The 25000-nt window shown below is 48.6% G+C and overlaps 1 pseudogene; it reads left to right on the top strand.

The window, feature by feature from the left end:
• LOC116360150 (tyrosine-protein phosphatase non-receptor type 9-like) overlaps window positions 1-25000 on the top strand; it is a 48255-nt pseudogene that overhangs the window by 7288 nt on the left and 15967 nt on the right.

The raw sequence follows: 25000 nt of genomic DNA, 5'->3' as shown, positions 1-25000 counted from the left end.
GTAGATATGTATAGGAGACAGGGATACTGGAGTGATGGAGGTAGATATGTATAGGAGACAGGGATACTGGAGTGATGGAGGTAGATATGTATAGGGGGAAGGGGACAGGGATACTGGAGTGATGGAGGTAGATATGTATAGGGGTTAGGGAACAGGGATACTGGAGTGATGGAGGTAGATATGTATAGGGGGAAGGAGACAGGGATACTGGAGTGATGGAGGTAGATATGTATAGGGGGAAGGAGACAGGGATACTGGAGTGATGGAGGTAGATATGTATAGGGGGAAGGAGACAGGGATACTGGAGTGATGGAGGTAGATATGTATAGGAGACAGGGATACTGGAGTGATGGAGGTAGATATGTATAGGGGTTAGGAGACAGGGATACTGGAGTGATGGAGGTAGATATGTATAGGGGTAAGGAGACAGGGATACTGGAGTGATGGAGGTAGATATGTATAGGGGTTAGGGAACAGGGATACTGGAGTGATGGAGGTAGATATGTATAGGGGGAAGGAGACAGGGATACTGGAGTGATGGAGGTAGATATGTATAGGGGTAAGGGGACAGGGATACTGGAGTGATGGAGGTAGATATGTATAGGGGGAAGGGGACAGGGATACTGGAGTGATGGAGGTAGATATGTATAGGGGGAAGGAGACAGGGATACTGGAGTGATGGAGGTAGATATGTATAGGGGGAAGGAGACAGGGATACTGGAGTGATGGAGGTAGATATGTATAGGGAGGAAGGAGACAGGGATACTGGAGTGATGGAGGTAGATATGTATAGGGGGAAGGAGACAGGGATACTGGAGTGATGGAGGTAGATATGTATAGGGGGAAGGAGACAGGGATACTGGAGTGATGGAGGTAGATATGTATAGGGAGGAAGGAGACAGGGATACTGGAGTGATGGAGGTAGATATGTATACGGGGAAGGAGACAGGGATACTGGAGTGATGGAGGTAGATATGTATAGGGGGAAGGAGACAGGGATACTGGAGTGATGGAGGTAGATATGTATAGGGGGAAGGAGACAGGGATACTGGAGTGATGGAGGTAGATATGTATAGGGGGAAGGAGACAGGGATACTGGAGTGATGGAGGTAGATATGTATAGGGGGAAGGAGACAGGGATACTGGAGTGATGGAGGTAGATATGTATAGGAGACAGGGATACTGGAGTGATGGAGGTAGATATGTATAGGGGGAAGTAGACAGGGATACTGGAGTGATGGAGGTAGATATGTATAGGGGTAAGGAGACAGGGATACTGGAGTGATGGAGGTAGATATGTATAGGGGTAAGGAGACAGGGATACTGGAGTGATGGAGGTAGATATGTATAGGGGGAAGGGGACAGGGATACTGGAGTGATGGAGGTAGATATGTATAGGGGGAAGGGGACAGGGATACTGGAGTGATGGAGGTAGATATGTATAGGGGGAAGGGGACAGGGATACTGGAGTGATGGAGGTAGATATGTATAGGGGGAAGGAGACAGGGATACTGGAGTGATGGAGGTAGATGTGCTTATTATGTGTGAGTGAGAAAATTGAGTTTGTGTGTGTTGTAATGTGTGTGAGTTGTAGTGTGTGAGTAAGAGTGTACGGCCCCTGTGAGTGTCTATAGAGAGACTAGCTGATTATTGAGTTGTGGCTGTCAGTGAAAAGCATCTGAAATATGTGAAGATCATTTTGAATCTTGAGTATCATTTAAAAAATGTTGAGACAATAAGGGGGAGGGTTGAAGATATCGGCCCCGTCTCTCTCCAGAAGGGCCCGTCTCTCTCCAGAAGGGCCCCGTCTCTCTCCAGAAGGGCCCTGTCTCTCTCCAGAAGGGCCCCGTCTCTCTCCAGAAGGGCCCCGTCTCTCTCCAGAAGGGCCCCGTCTCTCTCCAGAAGGGCCCCGTCTCTCTCCAGAAGGGCCCCGTCTCTCTCCAGAAGGGCCCCGTCTCTCTTCAGAAGGCCCCGTCTCTCTCCATTCATTGTGTGAATCTGGTTTCTCTGCTCTGATAATGTCTGGGGGGGGGGGGGGGGTGTGTGTCTGGTTTCTCTGCCCTGATCATGTCTGGGGGGGGGGGGTGTGTGTCTGGTTTCTCTGCTCTGATAATGTCTGGGGGGGGGGGGGGGATGTGTCTGGTTTCTCTGCTCTGATCATGTCTGGGGGGGGGGGGGGGGGGATGTGTCTGGTTTCTCTGCTCTGATCATGTCTGGGGGGGGGGGGAAATGTGTCTGGTTTCTCTGCTCTGATAGTGTTGGGGGGGGGGGCATGTGTCTGGTTTCTCTGCTCTGATAATGTCTGGGGGGGGGGGGGGGGAATGTGTCTGGTTTCTCTGCCCTGATAGTGTTGGGGGGGCATGTGTCTGGTTTCTCTGCCCTGATAGTGTTGGGGGGGCATGTGTCTGATCATGTTGAGGGAGCATGTGTCTGGTTTCTCTGCCCTGATAGTGTTGGGGGGGCATGTGTCTGGTTTCTCTGCCCTGATAGTGTTGGGGGGGCATGTGTCTGGTTTCTCTGCTCTGATAGTGTTGGGGGGGCATGTGTCTGGTTTCTCTGCTCTGATAGTGTTGGGGGGGGGCATGTGTCTGGTTTCTCTGCTCTGATAGTGTTGGGGGGGGGGGGCATGTGTCTGGTTTCTCTGCCCTGATAGTGTTGGGGGGGCATGTGTCTGGTTTCTCTGCCCTGATAATGTTGGGGGGGCATGTGTCTGATCATGTTGAGGGAGCATATTTCTGGTTTCTCTGCCCTGATAGTGTTGGGGGGGGCATGTGTCTGGTCATGTTGAGGGAGCGCACATGCCTGAACACGAATAGAAGTTACTGGCCTGCTGCGTGGAAATGTAGGAAAGTGTTTTTAAAAAATGTTGTACCTCCATTGCGAATGGTAATATATTAAAACTATAGTTCTTCACAGTAAGCTATTTGAAAAATCTTTCTAATAATCTCCCCCCCCTCGATAATCACAGCTCCTCGGTGTGAAAGACCAGGGCCTACTGCAGCATTGGCCAATAGGCTGTGTGTTCCATAGAAGGGCCTACTGCAGCATTGGCCAATAGGCTGTGTGTTCCATAGAAGGGTTTACTGCAGCATTGGCCAATAGGCTGTGTGTTCCATAGAAGGGTTTACTGCAGCATTGGCCAATAGGCTGTGTGTTCCATAGAAGGGCCTACTGCAGCATTGGCCAATAGGCTGTGTGTTCCATAGAAGGGCCTACTGCAGCATTGGCCAATAGGCTGTGTGTTCCATAGAAGGGCCTACTGCAGTATTGGCCAATAGGCTGTGGGTTCCATGAGCTCATTTCTTTACCCGCCAATAGATGCGTGTCAATGTGGTCACATGATAGAGGCTGGTGATCTCACATTTCGTTGAATTATAACTTAGATTTTTTGTCATTTTAATTCAGATTTTTATGATTAACCATGGTGACAATGATTTTAGAGAAACCAAAAATGGTTATTTTTCAATATGTTTACATGCACAGTAATAATTTTTAAACATTTATTTTACCTTTATTTAACTAGTCAAGTTAAGAACAAATTCGTATTTTCAATGACTGTCTAGGAACAGTGGGTTAACTGGTCTAGGAACAGTGGGTTAACTGGTCTAGGAACAGTGGGTTAACTGGTCTAGGAACAGTGGGTTAACTGGTCTAGGAACAGTGGGTTAACTGGTCTAGGAACAGTGGGTTAACTGGTCTAGGAACAGTGGAACAGTGGGTTAACTGGTCTAGGAACAGTGGGTTAACTGGTCTAGGAACAGTGGGTTAACTGGTCTAGGAACAGTGGGTTAACTGGTCTAGGAACAGTGGGTTAACTGGTCTAGGAACAGTGGGTTAACTGGTCTAGGAACAGTGGGTTAACTGGTCTAGGAACAGTGGGTTAACTGGTCTAGGAACAGTGGGTTAACTGGTCTAGGAACAGTGGGGTTAACTGGTCTAGGAACAGTGGGTTAACTGGTCTAGGAACAGTGGAACAGTGGGTTAACTGGTCTAGGAACAGTGGGGTTAACTGGTCTAGGAACAGTGGGTTAACTGGTCTAGGAACAGTGGAACAGTGGAACAGTGGGTTAACTGGTCTAGGAACAGTGGACAGTGGGTAACTGGTCTAGGAACAGTGGGTTAACTGGTCTAGGAACAGTGGGGTTAACTGGTCTAGGAACAGTGGGGTTAACTGGTCTAGGAACAGTGGGTTAACTGGTCTAGGAACAGTGGGTTAACTGGTCTAGGAACAGTGGGTTAACTGGTCTAGGAACAGTGGGGTTAACTGGTCTAGGAACAGTGGGTTAACTGGTCTAGGAACAGTGGGTTTAGCTGGTCTAGGAACAGTGGGTTAACTGGTCTAGGAACAGTGGGGTTAACTGGCCTAGGAACAGTGGGTTAACTGGTCTAGGAACAGTGGGGTTAACTGGTCTAGGAACAGTGGGTTAGCTGGTCTAGGAACAGTGGGTTAACTGGTCTAGGAACAGTGAGTTAACTGGTCTAGGAACAGTGGGTTAACTGGTCTAGGAACAGTGGGTTAACTGGTCTAGGAACAGTGGGTTAACTGGTCTAGGAACAGTGGGGTTAACTGGTCTAGGAACAGTGGGGTTAACTGGTCTAGGAACAGTGGGTTAACTGGTCTAGGAACAGTGGGTTAACTGGTCTAGGAACAGTGGGGTTAACTGGTCTAGGAACAGTGGGGGTTAACTGGTCTAGGAACAGTGGGTTAACTGGTCTAGGAACAGTGGGTTAACTGGTCTAGGAACAGTGGGTTAACTGGTCTAGGAACAGTGGGGTTAACTGGTCTAGGAACAGTGGGTTAACTGGTCTAGGAACAGTGGGTTTAGCTGGTCTAGGAACAGTGGGTTAACTGGTCTAGGAACAGTGGGGTTAACTGGTCTAGGAACAGTAGGTTAACTGGTCTAGGAACAGTGGGTTAACTGGTCTAGGAACAATGGGTTAACTGGTCTAGGAACAGTGGGTTAACTGGTCTAGGAACAGTGGGTTAACTGGTCTAGGAACAGTGGGTTAACTGGTCTAGGGACAGTGGGTTAACTGGTCTAGGAACAGTGGGTTAACTGGTCTAGGAACAGTGGGTTAACTGGTCTAGGAACAGTGGGTTAACTGGTCTAGGAACAGTGGGTTAACTGGTCTAGGAACAGTGGGTTAACTGGTCTAGGAACAGTGGGTTAACTGGTCTAGGAACAGTGGGGTTAACTGGTCTAGGAACAGTGGGTTAACTGGTCTAGGAACAGTGGGTTAACTGGTCTAGGAACAGTGGGTTAACTGGTCTAGGAACAGTGGGGTTAACTGGTCTAGGAACAGTGGGTTAACTGGTCTAGGAACAGTGGGTTAGCTGGTCTAGGAACAGTGGGTTAACTGGTCTAGGAACAGTGGGTTAACTGGTCTAGGAACAGTGGGGTTAACTGGTCTAGGAACAGTGGGGTTAACTGGTCTAGGAACAGTGGGGTTAACTGGTCTAGGAACAGTGGGGTTAACTGGTCTAGGAACAGTGGGGTTAACTGGTCTAGGAACAGTGGGGTTAACTGGTCTAGGAACAGTGGGGTTAACTGGTCTAGGAAACAGTGGGTTAATGGTCTAGGAACAGTGGGGTTAACTGGTCTAGGAACAGTGGGGTTAACTGGTCTAGGAACAGTGGGGTTAACTGGTCTAGGAACAGTGGGGTTAACTGGTCTAGGAACAGTGGGGTTAACTGGTCTAGGAACAGTGGGTAACGGTCTAGGAACAGTGGGGTTAACTGGTCTAGGAACAGTGGGGTTAACTGGTCTAGGAACAGTGGGGTTAACTGGTCTAGGAACAGTGGGGTTAACTGGTCTAGGAACAGTGGGGTTAACTGGTCTAGGAACAGTGGGTTAACTGGTCTAGGAACAGTGGGGTTAACTGGTCTAGGAACAGTGGGTTAACTGCCTGTTCAGGGGCAGAAGGAAAGATTTGTACCTTGTCAGCTCGGGGATTTGAACTTGCCGTGTTCAGCTCTTCAACTCTTCAGCCATGTTAGTCTCCCTCTTCATCACCAGCCGTGTTAGTCTCCCCCTTCAGCCGTGTTTACTCCCTCTTCATCACCAGCCGTGTTAGTCTCCCTCTTCATCACCAGCCGTGTTAGTCTCCCTCTTCAGCAGTGTTAGTCTCCCCCTTCAGCCATGTTAGTCTCCCTCTTCATCACCAGCGTGTTAGTCTCCCTCTTCAGCCGTGTTAGTCTCCCTCTTCAGCCGTGTCAGTCTCCCTCTTCATCACCAGCCGTGTCAGTCTCCCTCTTCATCACCAGCCATGTTAGTCTCCTCTCTTCATCACCAGCCGTGTTAGTCTCCCTCTTCATCACCAGCCGTGTTAGTCTCCCTCTTTATCACCAGCCGTGTTAGTCTCCCTCTTCATCACCAGCCGTGTTAGTCTCCCTCTTCATCACCAGCCGTGTTAGTCTCCCTCATCATCACCAGTGAAGTGAGTTGGGATCAACTGAATGAATGCGTCTGAGAAGTCGTTTTCACATACAAACGTTATATGTCCAAACTCAGAAATAACAGTTAGATCGCCTATTTAGACCAGACTATTTTCTGCATTTATTAAAAGTCCCATCATGCAGTCTGATTTCAGATGTGTCCATGTCAACAGGGTTATTAGGGGGAAATCCTCCTCCGTCTTCTTGCCAAAAGCATTTCAATGTTTTAATTGAACTATGAACTACTAACGACGGCAAAATCACTGAAATGAAACTGTTTTAACTCAAATCCACGTGGGAATCATAACTGTCCACAGAGCGGTAGGAACGGTCTGATGTATGTTTTCACAATGCCTTCTGCCTCCAGCTGTAAGGTGGTGGGAGGGGAGCTGGTTGCCCGTACCTGAGTGGGAGGGGAGCTGGTTGCCCGTACCTGAGTGGGTGGGGAGCTGGTTGCCCGTACCTGAGTGGGAGGGGAGCTGGTTGCCCGTACCTGAATGGGAGGGGAGGGGAGCTGGTTGCCCGTACCTGAATGAGAGGGGAGCTGGTTGCCCCTACCTGAATGGGAGGGGAGCTGGTTGCCCCTACCTGAATGGGAGGGGAGCTGGTTGCCCCTACCTGAGTGGGAGGGGAGCTGGTTGCCCCTACCTGAGTGGGAGGGGAGCTGGTTGCCCCTACCTGAGTGGGAGGGGAGCTGGTTGCCCCTACCTGAGTGGGAGGGGAGCTGGTTGCCCCTACCTGAGTGGGAGGGGAGCTGGTTGCCCCTACCTGAGTGGGAGGGGAGCTGGTTGCCCCTACCTGAGTGGGAGGGGAGCTGGTTGCCCCTACCTGAGTGGGAGGGGAGCTGGTTGCCCCTACCTGAGTGGGAGGGGAGCTGGTTGCCCCTACCTGAATGGGAGGGGAGCTGGTTGCCCCTACCTGAGTGGGAGGGGAGCTGGTTGCCCCTACCTGAGTGGGTAGGGAGCTGGTTGCCCGTACCTGAGTGGGAGGGGAGCTGGTTGCCCCTACCTGAGTGGGAGGGGAGCTGGTTGCCCCTACCTGAGTGGGAGGGGAGCTGGTTGCCCGTACCTGAATGGAGGGGAGCTGGTTGCCTTACCTGAATGGGAGGGGAGCTGGTTGCCCATACCTGAATGGGAGGGGAGGGGAGCTGGTTGCCCGTACCTGAATGGGAGGGGAGGGGAGCTGGTTGCCCGTATCTGAATGGGAGGGGAGCTGGTTGCCCGTATCTGAATGGGAGGGGAGCTGGTTGCCCGTATCTGAATGGGAGGGGAGCTGGTTGCCCGTACCTGAGTGGGAGGGGAGCTGGTTTCCCCTACCTGAATGGGAGGGGAGGGGAGCTGGTTGCCTGTACCTGAGTGGGAGGGGAGCTGTTTGCCCGTACCTGAGTGGGAGGGGAGCTGTTTGCCCGTACCTGAGTGGGAGGGGAGCTGTTTGCCCGTACCTGAGTGGGAGGGGAGCTGTTTGCCCGTACCTGAGTGGGAGGGGAGCTGTTTGCCCTTCCTGAGTGGGAGGGGAGCTGGTTGCCCCTACCTGAATGGGAGGAGGGCTGGTTGCCCCTACCTGAATGGGAGGGGAGGGAGGGCTGGTTGCCCGTACCTGAATGGGAGGGGAGGGGAGCTGGTTGCCCGTACCTGAAGGGGAGGGGAGCTGGTTGCCCCTACCTGAATGGGAGGGGAGCTGGTTGCCCGTACCTGAATGGGAGGAGGGCTGGTTGCCCGTATCTGAATGGGAGGGGAGCTGGTTGCCCCTACCTGAATGGGAGGAGGGCTGGTTGCCCGTACCTGAGTGGGAGGGGAGCTGGTTGCCCATACCTGAGTGGGAGGGGAGCTGGTTGCCCCTACCTGAATGGGAGGGGAGCTGGTTGCCCGTACCTGAATGGGAGGGGAGCTGGTTGTCCGTATCTGAGTGGGAGGGGAGCTGGTTGCCCGTACCTGAGTGGGAGGGGAGCTGGTTGCCCGTACCTGAGTGGGAGGGGAGCTGGTTGCCCGTACCTGAGTGGGAGGGGAGCTGGTTGCACCTACCTGAATGGGAGGGGAGGGGAGCTGGTTGCCCCTACCTGAATGGGAGGGGAGGGGAGGGGAGATGGTTGCCCCTACCTGAATGGGAGGGGAGGGGAGCTGGTTGCCCCTACCTGAATGGGAGGGGAGGGGAGCTGAGCTGGTTGCCCCTACCTGAATGGGAGGGGAGGGGAGCTGAGCTGGTTGCCCCTACCTGAATGGGAGGGGAGCTGAGCTGGTTGCCCCTACCTGAATGGGAGGGGAGGGGAGCTGGTTGCCCCTACCTGAATGGGAGGGGAGGGGAGCTGGTTGCCCCTACCTGAATGGGAGGGGAGGGGAGCTGGTTGCCCCTACCTGAATGGGAGGGGAGCTGGTTGCCCCTACCTGAATGGGAGGGGAGCTGGTTGCCCCTACCTGAGTGGGAGGGGAGGGGAGCTGGTTGCCCCTACCTGAGTGGGAGGGGAGGGGAGGGGAGCTGGTTGCCCCTACCTGAATGGGAGGGGAGGGGAGCTGGTTGCCCCTACCTGAATGGGAGGGGAGGGGAGCTGGTTGCCCCTACCTGAGTGGGAGGGGAGCTGGTTGCCCCTACCTGAATGGGAGGGGAGCTGGTTGCCCCTACCTGAGTGGGAGGGGAGGGGAGCTGGTTGCCACTACCTGAGTGGGAGGGGAGGGGAGCTGGTTTCCCCTACCTGAGTGGGAGGGGAGCTGGTTGCCCATACCTGAGTGGGAGGGGAGGGGAGCTGGTTTCCCCTACCTGAGTGGGAGGGGAGCTGGTTGCCCCTACCTGAATGGGAGGGGAGCTGGTTGCCCCTACCTGAATGGGAGGGGAGCTGGTTGCCCGTACCTGAGTGGGTGGGGAGCTGGTTGCCCGTACCTGAGTGGGAGGGGAGGGGAGCTGGTTGCCCGTACCTGAGTGGGAGGGGAGGGGAGCTGGTTGCCCCTACCTGAATGGGAGGGGAGGGGAGCTGGTTGCCCCTACCTGAATGGGAGGGGAGGGGAGCTGGTTGCCCCTACCTGAATGGGAGGGGAGGGGAGCTGGTTGCCCCTACCTGAATGGGAGGGGAGGGGAGCTGGTTGCCCCTACCTGAGTGGGAGGGGAGCTGGTTGCCCCTACCTGAATGGGAGGGGAGCTGGTTGCCCCTACCTGAGTGGGAGGGGAGCTGGTTGCCCCTACCTGAGTGGGAGGGGAGCTGGTTGCCCCTACCTGAGTGGGAGGGGAGGGGAGCTGGTTGCCCCTACCTGAGTGGGAGGGGAGCTGGTTACCCCTACCTGAATGGGAGGGGAGCTGGTTGCCCCTACCTGAATGGGAGGGGAGCTGGTTGCCCGTACCTGAATGGGAGGAGGGCTGGTTGCCCGTACCTGAGTGGGAGGGGAGCTGGTTGCCCGTACCTGAGTGGAAGGGGAGCTGGTTGCCCGTACCTGAGTGGGAGGAGGTCTGGTTGCCCGTACCTGAGTGGGAGGGCAGCTGGTTGCCCGTACCTGAATGGGAGGAGGGCTGGTTGCCCATATCTGAATGGGATGGGAGCTGGTTGCCCTACCTGAATAGGAGGGGAGCTGGTTGCCGTACCTGAATGGGAGGGGAGCTGGTTGCCCGTACCTGAATGGGAGGGGAGCTGGTTGCCCGTATCTGAATGGGAGGGGAGCTGGTTGCCCGTACCTGAATGGAGGGGCTGGTTGCCCGACGAAGGGAGGGGAGCTGGTTGCCCGTACCTGAATGGAGGGAGTGGTTGCCCGTACTGATGGGAGGGGAGCTGGTTGCCCGTACCTGAATGGGAGGGGAGCTGGTTGCCCGTACCTGAATGGGAGGGGAGCTGGTTGCCCGTACCTTGAATGGGAAGGGGAGCTGGTTGCCCGTACCTGAATGGGAGGGGAGCTGGTTGCCCGTACCTGAATGGGAGGGGAGCTGGTTGCCCGTACCTGAATGGGAGGGGAGCTGGTTGCCCCCTACCTGAATGGAGGGGAGCTGGGTTGCCGTACCTGAATGGGAGGGGAGCTGGTTGCCCCTACTGAATGGGAGGGGAGCTGGTTGCCCGTACCTGAATGGGAGGGAGCTGGTTGCCCGTACCTGAATGGGAGGGGAGCTGGTTGCCCGTACCTGAATGGGAGGGGAGCTGGTTTGCCGTACTGAATGGGAGGGGAGCTGGTTGCCCGTACCTGAATGGGAGGGGAGCTGGTTGCCCGTACCTGAATGGGAGGGGAGCTGGTTGCCGTACCTGAATGGGAGGGGAGCTGGTTGCCCGTACCTGAATGGGAGGGAAGCTGGTTGCCCCTGATGGGAGGGGAGCTTTGCCCCTACCTGAATGGGAGGGGAGCTGGTTGCCCCTACCTGAATGGGAGGGGAGCTGGTTGCCCGTACCTGAATGGGAGGGGAGCTGGTTGCCCGTACCTGAATGGGAGGGGAGCTGGTTGCCCCTACCTGAATGGGAGGGGAGCTGGTTGCCCGTACCTGAATGGGAGGGGAGCTGGTTGCCCGTACCTGAATGGGAGGGGAGCTGGTTGCCCGTACCTGAATGGGAGGGCGAGCTTCAATTACCAGTTGAGAAATTAAAGTAGTTGCTCTTTTTAATCTTTGCGCCAAAACAGTTTTTAACACACGATTGTATTTAGAATGGGGGCTGACTGAATGGGGGCTGACTGAATGGGGGCTGACTGAATGGGGGCTGACTGAATGGGGGCTGACTGAATGTGGGCTGACTGAATGTGGGCTGACTGAATGGTTGCTGACTGAATGGGGCTGACTGAATGGGGCTGACTGAATGGTTGCTGACTGAATGGTTGCTGACTGAATGGTTGCTGACTGAATGGTTGCTGACTGAATGGTTGCTGACTGAATGGTTGCTGACTGAATGGTTGCTGACTGAATGGGGGCTGACTGAATGGGGGCTGACTGAATTGAATGGGGCTGACTGAATGGGGTGGCTGACTGAATGGTTGCTGACTGAATGGGGGCTGACTGAATGGGGGCTGACTGAATGGGGCTGATGAAAACACACGTTTTACTCCAGCAGACATCAGCAGAGGAGCAGCAGGAGAGAAATCCCTGTCAGAATAGTCTCTGTGGACTGTGAGCATAGTGATAGTTGTGTTGGATAAAGAAGACGACTAAAGAACATACAATGGGGGCAATTTAACCTGTAGACTGAACAGCGTCAGTTTGCCAGGGGATTCTGTTTCTCTCGGGTCATTTTTGGCCTCTTGGCCTCCATTTTGGAGCTCCCCTCCCTCAAGTCGTTTGTGTGTGTGTCTGACAACAGTGACAGGAACAGAGGCCGCTTGTTAATAACCCAACTAATGTGTCTTACATTCTCTCCCTGGAAAAACGGACGTCTATGAGCAGAAGAAGGAGGAAAAAGAGGAGAAGAGTTGAGCTGACAGGCAGCAGGCCCTCTCGCCCTCCCGTCTGACTCCTTCTTCTCTCTCTCCTCTTCTTTCCCCTCTGAGGGTTTGTCTTATGATGAATGGGGCTGTCTGAACAAACCCTCACCAATTAGACCGAGAAGGGGGAGGGAGGGAGGGAGTGAGGAGGAGGGGGGAGAGATAGAAAGAGAGAGAGAGGGAGAGAGTGTGAAGAGGGGAGGAATTGAGGAGGAGGAGGAGGGAGGGAGCGAGGGAAAGGGGAGAGATAGAAAGACTGAAGTGAAGAGGGAGGATGTGAGAAGAGGTAGAAAATGCTGTCTGTTGTGTTTACAGTAAAGGTCATGAGGACTAAGTAAAGGTTTACTAGAATGCGGTCTGTTGTGTTTACAGTAAAGTTCATGAGGACTAAGTAAAGATCTACTAGAATAGTGTCTGTTGTGTTTACAGTAAAGGTCATGAGGACTAAGTAAAGGTTTACTAGAATGCGGTCTGTTCTGTTTACAGTAAAGTTCATGAGGACTAAGTAAAGATCTACTAGAATAGTGTCTGTTGTGTTTACAGTAAAGTTCAGGAGCTCTGTAAAATAAAGATCTGCTAGAATGCGGTCTGTTGTGTTTACAGTAAAGGTTTGCTAGAATGCTGTGTTTACAGTAAAGGTCATGAGGACTAGGTAAAGGTTTGCTAGAATGCTGTGTTTTACAGTAAAGCTCTGTGTGTTTCAGCCTGGTCGTGATGCTAAGGGTGATGCTCTGGCTCTGTTCACCGCTCGTCTCACCCGCTCTGACGTCACTAACCATAGGGTGTGCTGCAGGCCATCATCTTTCAGCTGGACAAAGCCATCGAGAGGTAACCCCCCCCTGCAATACATTAATTCTCTCTTTTTATTTCTCTCTCTCCTTAATTAGTCCTATTCTCTCTCTCTCACTTAATTAGTCCTATTCTCTCTCTCTCCTTAATTAGTCCTTTTCTCTCTCTCCTTAATTTGTCCTATTCTCTCTCTCTCCTTAATTAGTCCTATTCTCTCTCTCCTTAATTTGTCCTATTCTCTCTCTCTCCTTAATTTGTCCTATTCTCCCTCTCTCCTTAATTAGTCCTATTCTCCCTCTCTCCTTAATTAGTCCTATTCTCCCTCTCCTTAATTAGTCCTATTCTCCCTCTCTCCTTAATTAGTCCTATTCTCGCTCTCTCTCCTTAATTAGTCCTATTCTCGCTCTCTCTCCTTAATTGGTCCTATTCTCTCTCTCCTTAATTAGTCCTATTCTCTCTCTCCTTAATTAGTCCTATTCTCTCTCTCCTTAATTAGTCCTATTCTCTCTCTCTCCTTAATTAGTCCTATTCTCTCTCTCTCCTTAATTAGTCCTATTCTCTCTCTCTCTCCTTAATTAGTCCTATTATCTCTCTCTCTCCTTAATTAGTCCTACTCTCTCTTTCCTTAATTAGTCCTCTCTCTCCTTAATTAGTCCTACTCTCTCTCTCCTTAATTAGTCCTTCTCTCTCTCTCCTTAATTAGTCCTACTCTCTCTCTCCTTAATTAGTCCTTCTCTCTCTCTCTCCTTAATTAGTCCTATTCTCTCTCTCTCTCTCCTTAATTAGTCCTATTTTCTCTCTTCCTCACATTAATTAGTCCTATTCTCTCTCTCTCTCTCCTTAATTAGTCCTGTATTCTTCTTCTCTCTCTCTCCTTAATTAGTCCTATTCTCTCTCTCTCTCCTTACTTAGTCCTAGTCTCTTCCCTCTATCCGTAATGAGTCCTATTCTCTTTCTCTCTCTCCTTAATTAGTCTACTCTCTCTCTCTCCTAATAGTCATATCTCCTCTCTCTCTCTCTCTCCTTAATTAGTCCTATCTCTCTCTCTCTCCTTAATGGGTCCTATTCTCTCTCTCCTTAATTAGTCCTACTCTCTCTCTCCTTAATTAGTCCTACTCTCTCTTTCCTTAATTAGTCCTCCTCTCTCTCTCCTTAATTAGTCCTCTCTCTCTCTCCTTAATAATAGTCTCCTCTCTCTCTTCCTTAATTAGTCCTACTCTCTCTCTCCTCCTTAATTAGTCCTATTCTCTCCCTCTCTCCTTAATTAGTCCTATTCTCTCCCTCTCTCCTTAATTAGTCCTATTCTCTCTCTCTCTCCTTAATTAGTCATATTCTCTCTCTCTCTCTCCTTAATTAGTCATATTCTCTCTCTCTCCATAATTAGTCCTCTCTCTCTCCTTAATTAGTCCTACTCTCTCTCTCCTTAATTAGTCCTACTCTCTCATCTCCTCCTTAATTAGTCCTATTCTCTCCCTCTCCTCCTTAATTAGTCCTATTCTCTCCCTCTCTCCTTAATTAGTCCTATTCTCTCTCTCCTAATTAGTCATATTCCTCTCTCTCCCTTAATTAGTCATATTCTCTCTCTCTCTCTCCTTAATGGGTCCTACTCTCTCTCTCCTTAATTAGTCCTACTCTCTTTCCTTAATTAGTCATTCTCTCTCTCTCTCTCTCCTTAATTAGTAATATTCTCTCTCTCTCTATTTAATTAGTCCTATTCTCTCTCTCTCTCTCCTTAATTAGTCCTCCTCTCTCTCTCTCTCCTTAATTAGTATATTCTCTCTCTTTCCTTAATTAGTCCTACCTCTCTCTCCTTAATTAGTCCTACTCTCTCTCTCCTTAATTAGTCCTTCTCTCTCTCTCTCCTTAATTAGTCATATTCTCTCTCTCCTTAATTAGTCCTACTCTCTCTTTCCTTAATTAGTCCTACTCTCTCTCTCCTTAATTAGTCCTACTCTCTCTCTCCTTAATTAGTCCTCTCTCTCTCTCCTTAATTAGTCCCTACTCTCTCTCTCTCCTTAATTAGTCATATTCTCTCTCTCTCTCCTTAATTAGTCCTATTCTCTCCCTCTCTCCTTAATTAGTCATATTCTCTCCCTCCTTAATTAGTCCTATTCTCTCTCTCTCTCCTTAATTAGTCCTATTCTCTCTCTCTCTCCTTAATTAGTCATATTCTCTCTCTCTCCTTAATTAGTCATATTCTCTCTCTCTCCTTAATTAGTCATATTCTCTCTCTCTCTCCTTAATTAGTCATATTCTCTCTCTCTCTCTCTCCTTAATTAGTCCTCTCTCTCTCCTTAATTAGTCCTCTCTCTCTCTCCTTAATTAGTCCTACTCTCTCTCTCTCCTTAATTAGTCCTATTCTCTCTCTCCTTAATTAGTCCTAGTCTCTCCCTCTATCCTTAATTAGTCCTAGTCTCTCTCTCTCTCCTTAATTAGTCCTTCTCTCTCTCTCTCTCTCCTTAATTAGTCCTATTCTCTCTCTCTCCTTAATTAGTCCTATTCTCTTCCTCTCTCCTTAATTAGTCATTTTCTCTCTCTCCATAATTAGTCATATTCTCTCTCTCTCTCCTTAATTAGTCCTATTCTCTCTCTCTCTCTCCTTAATTAGTCCTATTCTCTCTCTCTCTCTCCTTAATTAGTCCTATTCTCTCTCTCTCTCCTTAATTAGTCCTAGTCTCTCCCTCTATCCTTAATGAGTCCTATTCTCTCTCTCTCTCTCCTTAATTAGTCCTTCTCTCTCTCTCCTTAATTAGTCCTTCTCTCTCTCTCTCCTTAATTAGTCCTTCTCTCTCTCTCCTTAATTAGTCCTACTCTCTCTCTCTCCTTAATTAGTCATATTCTCTCTCTCTCTCCTTAATTAGTCCTATTCTCTCTCTCTCTCCTTAATGGGTCCTATTCTCTCTCTCCTTAATTAGTCCTACTCTCTCTCTCCTTAATTAGTCCTACTCTCTCTTTCCTTAATTAGTCCTCCTCTCTCTCTCCTTAATTAGTCCTCTCTCTCTCTCCTTAATTAGTCCTACTCTCTCTCTCTCCTTAATTAGTCCTATTCTCTCCCTCTCTCCTTAATTAGTCCTATTCTCCCTCCCTCTCTCCTTAATTAGTCCTATTCTCCCTCCCTCTCTCCTTAATTAGTCCTATTCTCCCTCTCTCTCCTTAATTAGTCCTATTCTCCCTCTCTCTCCTTAATTAGTCCTATTCTCTCTCCTTAATTAGTCCTATTCTCTCTCTCTCTCCTTAATTAGTCCTATTCTCTCCCTCTCTCTCCTTAATTAGTCCTATTCTCCCCCTCTCTCTCCTTAATTAGTCCTATTCTCCCTCTCTCTCCTTAATTAGTCCTATTCTCCCTCTCTCTCCTTAATTAGACCTATTCTCTCTCTCCTTAATTAGTTATATTCTCTCTCTCCTTAATTAGTTATATTCTCCCTCCTTAATTAGTCCTATTCTCCCTCCTTAATTAGTCCTATTCTCCCTCCTTAATTAGTCCTATTCTCCCTCCTTAATTAGTCCTATTCTCCCTCCTTAATTAGTCATATTCTCCCTCCCTCCTTAATTAGTCCTATTCTCCCTCTCTCCTTAATTAGTCCTATTCTCTCTCTCTCCTTAATTAGTCCTATTCTCTCTCTCTCCTTAATTAGTCCTATTCTCTCTCTCTCCTTAATTAGTCCTATTCTCTCTCCTTAATTAGTCCTATTCTCTCTCCTTAATTAGTCCTATTCTCTCTCCTTAATTAGTCCTATTCTCTCTCCTTAATTAGTCCTATTCTCTCTCCTTAATTAGTCCCATTCTCTCTCCTTAATTAGTCCCATTCTCTCTCTCTCCTTAATTAGTCCCATTCTCTCTCTCTCCTTATCTTAATTAGTCCCATTCTCTCTCTCTCCTTAATTAGTCCCATTCTCTCTCTCTCCTTAATTAGTCCCATTCTCTCTCTCTCCTTAATTAGTCCTCTTCCCCTCTCCTTAATTAGTCCTCTTCCTCTCTCCTTAATTAGTCCTCTTCCTCTCCTTAATTAGTCCTCTTCCTCTCTCCTTAATTAGTCCTCTTCCTCTCTCCTTAATTAGTTATATTCTCCCTCCTTAATTAGTCCTATTCTCCCTCCTTAATTAGTCCTATTCTCCCTCCTTAATTAGTCCTATTCTCCCTCCTTAATTAGTCCTATTCTCCCTCCTTAATTAGTCCTATTCTCCCTCCTTAATTAGTCCTATTCTCCCTCCTTAATTAGTCCTATTCTCCCTCTCTCCTTAATTAGTCCTATTCTCTCTCTCCTTAATTAGTCCCATTCTCTCTCTCTCTCCTTAATTAGTCCTATTCTCTCTCTCCCCTTAATTAGTCCTCTTCCCCTCTCCTTAATTAGTCCTCTTCCTCTCTCCTTAATTAGTCCTCTTCCTCTCCTTAATTAGTCCTCTTCCTCTCTCCTTAATTAGTCCTCTTCCTCTCTCCTTAATTAGTTCTATTCTCCCTCCTTAATTAGTCCTATTCTCCCTCCTTAATTAGTCCTATTCTCCCTCCTTAATTAGTCCTATTCTCCCTCCTTAATTAGTCCTATTCTCCCTCCCTCCTTAATTAGTCCTATTCTCCCTCTCTCCTTAATTAGTCCTATTCTCTCTCTCCTTAATTAGTCCCATTCTCTCTCTCTCTCCTTAATTAGTCCTATTCTCTCTCTCTCCTTAATTAGTCCTCTTCCCCTCTCCTTAATTAGTCCTCTTCCTCTCTCCTTAATTAGTCCTCTTCCTCTCCTTAATTAGTCCTCTTCCTCTCTCCTTAATTAGTCCTCTTCCTCTCTCCTTAATTAGTTCTATTCTCCCTCCTTAATTAGTCCTATTCTCCCTCCTTAATTAGTCCTATTCTCCCTCTCTCCCTAATTAGTCCTATTCTCTCTCTCTCCTTAATTAGTCCTATTCTCTCTCTCTCCTTAATTAGTCATATTCTCTCTCTCCTTAATTAGTCCTATTCTCTCTCTCCTTAATTAGTCCTATTCTCTCTCTCCTTAATTAGTCCTATTCTCTCTCTCCTTAATTAGTCCTATTCTCTCTCCTTAATTAGTCCTATTCTCTCTCCTTAATTAGTCCTATTCTCTCTCCTTAATTAGTCCTATTCTCTCTCCTTAATTAGTCCTCTTCCTCTCTCCTTAATTAGTCCTCTTCCTCTCTCCTTAATTAGTCATTTTCCTCTCTCTTTAATTAGTCCTCTTCCTCTCTCCTTAATTAGTCCTCTTCCTCCCTCCTTAATTAGTCCTATTCTCCCTCCTTAATTAGTCCTATTCTCCCTCCCTCCTTAATTAGTCCTATTCTCCCTCCCTCCTTAATTAGTCCTATTCTCCCTCCCTCCTTAATTAGTCCTATTCTCCCTCCCTCCTTAATTAGTCCTATTCTCTCTCTCTCCTTAATTAGTCCTATTCTCTCTCTCTCCTTAATTAGTCCTATTCTCTCTCTCTCCTTAATTAGTCCTATTCTCTCTCCTTAATTAGTCCTATTCTCTCTCCTTAATTAGTCCTATTCTCTCTCTCTCCTTAATTAGTCCTATTCTCTCTCCTTAATTAGTCCTATTCTCTCTCCTTAATTAGTCCTATTCTCTCTCCTTAATTAGTCCTATTCTCTCTCCTTAATTAGTCATATTCTCTCTCCTTAATTAGTCCCATTCTCTCTCTCCTTAATTAGTCCTCTTCCCCTCTCCTTAATCAGTCCTCTTCCTCTCTCCTTAATCAGTCCTCTTCCTCTCTCCTTAATTAGTCCTCTTCCTCTCTCCTTAATCAGTCCTCTTCCTCTCTCCTTAATTAGTCCTCTTCCTCTCTCCTTAATTAGTCCTCTTCCTCTCTCCTTAATTAGTCCTCTTCCTCTCTCCTTAATTAGTCCTCTTCCTCTCTCCTTAATTAGTCCTCTTCCTCTCTCCTTAATTAGTCCTCTTCCTCTCTCCTTAATTAGTCCTCTTCCTCTCTCCTTAATTAGTCCTCTTCCTCTCTCCTTAATTAGTCCTCTTCCTCTCTCCTTAATTAGTCCTCTTCCTCTCTCCTTAATTAGTCCTCTTCCTCTCTCCTTAATTAGTCCTCTTCCTCTCTCCTTAATTAGTCCTCTTCCTCTCTCCTTAATTAGTCCTCTTCCTCTCTCCTTAATTAGTCCTCTTCCTCTCTCCTTAATTAGTCCTCTTCCTCTCTCCTTAATTAGTCCTCTTCCTCTCTCCTTAATTAGTCCTCTTCCTCTCTCCTTAATTAGTCCTCTTCCCCTCTCTTAATTGTCCTATTCTCCTCCTTAATTAGTCCTATTCTTCCTCCTTAATAGTCCTATTCTTCTCCTTAATTAGTCATATTCTCCCTCTCTCCTTAATTAGTCCTATTCTCTCTCTCTCTCCTTAATTAGTCCTATTCTCTCTCTCTCTCCTTAATTAGTCCTATTTTCTCTCCTTAATTAGTCCTATTCTCTCTCCTTAATTAGTCCTATTCTCTCTCTCTCCTTAATTAGTCCTCTTCTCGCTCCTTAATTAGTCCTCTTCCTCTCTCCTTAATTAGTCCTCTTCTCTCTCCTTAATTAGTCCCTCTTCTCCCTCCTTAATTTGTCCTATTCTCCCTCCTTAATTAGTCCTATTCTCCCTCCTTAATTAGTCCTATTCTTCCTCCTTAATTAGTCCTATTCTTCCTCCTTAATTAGTCCTATTTCTTCCTCCTTAATTAGTCCTATTCTCCCTCTCCTTAATTAGTCCTATTCTCTCTCTCTCTCCTTAATTAGTCCTATTTTTCTCTCCTTAATTAGTCCTATTTTCTCTCCTTAATTAGTCCTATTCTCTCTCTCCTTAATTAGTCCTATTCTCTCTCTCTCCTTAATTAGTCCTATTCTCTCTCCTTAATTAGTCCTATTATCTCTCTCTCTCTCCTTAATTAGTCCTATTCTCCCTCTCTCCTTAATTAGTCCTATTCTCCCTCTCCTTAATTAGTCCTATTCTCCCTCTCTCCTTAATTAGTCCTATTCTCCCTCTCTCCTTAATTAGTCCTATTCTCGCTCCTCTCCTTAATTAGTCCTATTCTCGCTCTCTCTCCTTAATTGGTCCTATTCTCTCTCCTTAATTGGTCCTATTCTCTCTCCTTAATTAGTCCTATTCTCTCTCCTTAATTAGTCCTATTCTCTCTCCTTAATTAGTCCTATTCTCTCTCCTTAATTAGTCCTATTCTCTCTCCTTAATTAGTCCTATTCTCTCTCCTTAATTAGTCCTATTCTCTCTCCTTAATTAGTCCCATTCTCTCTCTCTCTCCTTAATTAGTCCTCTTCCCCTCTCCTTAATCAGTCCTCTTCCTCTCTCCTTAATCAGTCCTCTTCCTCTCTCCTTAATTAGTCCTCTTCCTCTCTCCTTAATTAGTCCTCTTCCTCTCTCCTTAATTAGTCCTCTTCCTCTCTCCTTAATTAGTCCTCTTCTCCCTCCTTAATTAGTCCTCTTCTCCCTCCTTAATTAGTCCTCTTCTCCCTCCTTAATTAGTCCTCTTCTCCCTCCTTAATTAGTCCTCTACTCCCTCCTTAATTAGTCCTCTTCTCCCTCCTTAATTAGTCCTAATCTTCCTCCTTAATTTGTCATATTTTCCCTCTCTCCTTAATTAGTCCTATTCTCTCTCTCTCTCCTTAATTAGTCATATTCTCTCTCTCTCTCCTTAATTAGTCCTATTTTCTCTCCTTAATTAGTCCTATTCTCTCTCCTTAATTAGTCCTCTTCTCCCTCCTTAATTAGTCCTCTTCTCCCTCCTTAATTAGTCCTCTTCTCCCTCCTTAATTAGTCCTCTTCTCCCTCCTTAATTAGTCCTCTTCTCCCTCCTTAATTAGTCCTCTTCTCCCTCCTTAATTAGTCCTAATCTTCCTCCTTAATTTGTCATATTTTCCCTCTCTCCTTAATTAGTCCTATTCTCTCTCTCTCTCCTTAATTAGTCCTATTCTCTCTCTCTCTCCTTAATTAGTCCTATTTTCTCTCCTTAATTAGTCCTATTCTCTCTCCTTAATTAGTCCTATTCTCTCTCTCTCCTTAATTAGTCCTCTTCCTCTCTCCTTAATTAGTCCTCTTCCTCGCTCCTTAATTAGTCCTCTCTCTCCTTTATTAGTCCTCTCTCTCCTTTATTAGTCCTCTCTCTCCTTAATTAGTCCTGTTCTCTCTCTCCCTCTCTCCTTAATTAGTCCTATTCTCTCTCTCCTTAATTAGTCCTATTCTGTCCCTCTCTCCTTAATTAGTCCTATTCTCTCTCTCCTTAATTAGTCCTATTCTGTCCCTCTCTCCTTCACCTCTCAATCCTTTTATGTACATAACAGATAACTCACCTCCCCCTCTCTCCCTCCCTTCCTCTCTCCCTCCCTTCCTCTCTCCAGTGTTGACACCCAGAGAGATGGTTTAATATTCATCTATGACATGACCAACTCCAGCTATGGGAACTTTGACTATGAGCTCTGTGTCAAGATCCTCGACCTCCTCAAGGTAACACACCGCCTGTGTCCCAAATGACTCCCTGTCGCAAATGACTCCCTGTCGCAAATGACTCCCTGTCCCAAATGACTCCCTGTCCCAAATGACGCCCTGTCGCAAATGACGCCCTGTCGCAAATGACCCCCTGTCCCAAATGACCCCCTGTCGCAAATGACCCCCTGTCCCAAATGACCCCCTGTCCCAAATGACCCCCTGTCCCAAATGACTCCCTGTCCCAAATGACTCCCTGTCCCAAATGACTCCTGTCCCAAATGACTCCCTGTCGCAAATGACTCCCTGTCGCAAATGACTCCCTGTCGCAAATGACTCCCTGTCGCAAATGACTCCCTGTCGCAAATGACTCCCTGTCGCAAATGACTCCCTGTCGCAAATGACGCCCTGTCGCAAATGACGCCCTGTCCCAATGACGCCCTGTCCCAAATGACTCCCTGTCCCAAATGACTCCCTGTCCCAAATGACTCCCTGTCCCAAATGACTCCCTGTCCAAATGACTCCCTGTCCCAAATGACTCCCTGTCCCAAATGACTCCCTGTCCCAGAACCCGGCCCATAGACCAGAACCCGGTCAATGGGCCGTGTTACCAGAACCCAGTGAATGGGCCGTGTTACCAGAACCCAGTGAATGGGCCGTGTTACCAGAACCCAGTCAATGGGCCCGCGTTACCAGAACCCAGTCAATGGGCCGCGTTAACCAGAACCCAGTCAATGGGCCGCGTTACCAGAACCCAGTCAATGGGCCGCGTTACCAGAACCCAGTCAATGGGCCGCGTTACCAGAACCCAGTCAATGGCCGCGTTACCAGAACCCAGTCAATGGCCGCGTTACCAGAACCCAGTCAATGGGCCGTGTTACCAGAACCCAGTCATGGGCCGTGTTACCAGAACCCAGTCAATGGGCCGTGTTACCAGAACCCAGTCAATGGGCCGTGTTACCAGAACCCAGTCAATGGGCCGTGTTACCAGAACCCAGTCAATGGGCCGTGTTACCAGAACCCAGTCAATGGGCCGTGTTACCAGAACCCAGTCAATGGGCCGTGTTACCAGAACCCAGTCAATGGGCCGTGTTACCAGAACCCAGTCAATGGGCCGTGTTACCAGAACCCAGTCAATGGGCCGTGTTACCAGAACCCAGTCAATGGGGCCGTGTTACCAGAACCCAGTCAATGGGCCGTGTTACCAGAACCCAGTCAATGGGCCGTGTTACCAGAACCCAGTCAATGGGCCGTGTTACCAGAACCCAGGTCAATGGGCCGTGTTACCAGAACCAAGTCAACGGCCGTTACCAGAACCCAGTCATGGGCCGTGTTACCAGAACCCAGTCAATGGGCCGTGTTACCAGAACCCAGTCAATGTCCTCGATGCATCATACCTTATATAGTACATTACTCTGGTCATTAGTAGTGCACTATATAGGGAATAGGGTCCTGGTCACTAGTAGTGCACTATATAGGGAATAGGGCTCTGGTCTATAGTAGTACCACTATATAGGGAATAGGGTCCTGGTCTTAAGTAGTGCACTATATAGGGAATAGGGCTATGGTCACTAGTAGTGTACTATATTGGGAATAGGGCTCTGGTCTATAGTAGTACCACTATATAGGGAATAGGGCTCTGGTCACTAGGTAGTTCACTATATAGGGAATAGGGCCCTGGTCACAAGTAGTACCACTATATAGGGAATAGGGCTCTGGTCTATAGTAGTACCACTATATAGGGAATAGGGCTCTGGTCTATAGTAGTACCACTATATAGGGAATAGGGCTCTGGTCTATAGTAGTACCACTATATAGGGAATAGGGCTCTGGTCTATAGTAGTACCACTATATAGGGAATAGGGCCCTGGTCTATAGTAGTGCCACTATATAGGGAATAGGGCTCTGGTCTATAGTAGTACCACTATATAGGGAATAGGGCTCTGGTCTATAGTAGTACCACTATATAGGGAATAGGGCTCTGGTCTATAGTAGTACCACTATATAGGGAATAGGGCTCTGGTCTATAGTAGTACCACTATATAGGGAATAGGGCTCTGGTCTATAGTAGTACCACTATATAGGGAATAGGGCTCTGGTCTATAGTAGTGTACTATATAGGGAATAAGGCTCTGGTCTATAGTAGTACCACTATATAGGGAATAGGGCTCTGATCTATAGTAGTACCACTATATAGGGAATAGGGCTCTGGTCTATAGTAGTTCACTATATAGGGAATAGGGCCCTGGTCTATAGTAGTGCCACTATATAGGGAATAGGGCTCTGGTCTATAGTAGTACTTCCTCTCCTCTTCATCATCCTCTCTTCCTCTCCTCTCTTCCTCTCCTCTCTTCATCTTCCTCTCTTCCTCTCCTCTCTTCATCTTCCTCTCTTCCTCTCCTCTTCATCATCCTCTCTCTCCTTCTTTCTTCCCCTCTTGTCTTTTTCTCTCTTTTTCCATTCACTCGTTACCTGTGTGTGTGTGTGTGTGTGTGTGTGTGTGTCTCTCCTAGGGTGCGTTCCCAGCGCGTCTGAAGTGTGTGTTCATCGTGTCGTCTCCTCTCTGGTTCAGAGCTCCCTTCGCCGTCCTCAGACTCTTCGTACGTGAGAAGCTGAGAGAGAGGGTACGACCGTGTGTGTGTGTGTTGAGATGGTCACTGTGTTGGTGCGATACCATGTCTCTCGTGTGTGTGTGTGTGTACGTAACAGTCTCCCTCTCTCTCCCTCCCCCAGGTGTGTACAGTGAAGGCCCACGAACTGTCCAATTACATCCCAGTCTCTTCTCTTCCGGAACACCTGGACGGAACCTCCCAGTATAGCCACGTTGCCTGGATACAGTCCTGCGTCAACACACACGCCGCCCCAGGCGACGCGAGCACACACCCGCACGACACACACGACTGCGTGGGCAGCCTGTTGCTCTCGTACAGCCTGGAGCCACACAACGCTAACGCCGCCGCTACGTTAGCCGCTACGCAAACCTCCATAGACTCCCACTCAGATTCGCCGCTGCTGTTAGCCTCCGAGCTAGCGTTAGCGGCTACGGCTAATTCCAACTGCTACGACGACAGTAATGCTAACCCACACGTCCACTGTGGTACAGGGAACGGCAGGACTCGAGGCCGGGCCCAGAACAGCCCCCAGAGCTCTGGACCACAGAGGAATCCCCAACATTGGAACGGTTCTGCCCGTAACTACGGGGTGAAGGCAGGGTTTGGGGTTAATAACGTTGTTTGGGGTTGTTAGCGGCGCTAGCCCCAATGCTAACAGCGTGAATGGTCGCCAGCCCCCTCCCCAGTCGGACACGCCCCCGGACACACCCCATCACAAAGTAGTAGGAATTACGATGAGTGTCGGGTCAGAAACCCTCGACGGCGGAACAGCGAACGAGGAAGATCGGGAAGGAGAGGAGGAAGAGGATGAGGTAGAATGGGGTGCCTTCCTCTCCCTCAGAAGTCTCTCCCACGCCACCCTCAACCCCCGCCGTCTCTCTGCGGCGCGTCACACCCGGACGAGGACCCTTGTCCCCAGGAAGAGGTGTCCGTACACATGCCTGACGGGGTAGGGATGAACGTGTTGGAGCTGGTGGAGCACGTGAAGAAGAGGAAGAAGAAAGGAATCTACCAGGAGTATGAAGAGATACGCAAGGAGCCTCCTACTGGTAGCTTTGACTACAGCAAGTTAGTCTCTCTCTCTGTCTCTCTCTGTCTCTCTCTCTCTGTCTCTCTCTGTCTCTCTCTCTCTCTGTCTCTCTCTGTCTCTCTCTCTGTCTCTCTGTCAAGGAGCCTCCTACTGGTAGCTTTGACTACAGCAAGTTAGTCTCTCTGTCCTCTCTCTCTCTCTCTCTGTCTCTCTCTCTGTCTCTCTCTCTGTCTCTCTCTCTGTCTCTCTCTCTGTCTCTCTCTCTGTCTCTCTCTCTGTCTCTCTCTCTCTCTCTGTCTCTCTCTCCTGTCTCTCTCTCTGTCTCTCTCTCTGTCTCTCTCTCTGT

This window comes from Oncorhynchus kisutch, unplaced genomic scaffold (genome assembly GCF_002021735.2).
Source record: "Oncorhynchus kisutch isolate 150728-3 unplaced genomic scaffold, Okis_V2 Okis07a-Okis12b_hom, whole genome shotgun sequence".
In the NCBI taxonomy this organism is placed as follows: Eukaryota; Metazoa; Chordata; class Actinopteri; order Salmoniformes; family Salmonidae; genus Oncorhynchus; species Oncorhynchus kisutch.
Note: the sequence above shows the minus strand (reverse complement) of the source record. Positions and strands in the feature narration are given on the sequence as shown.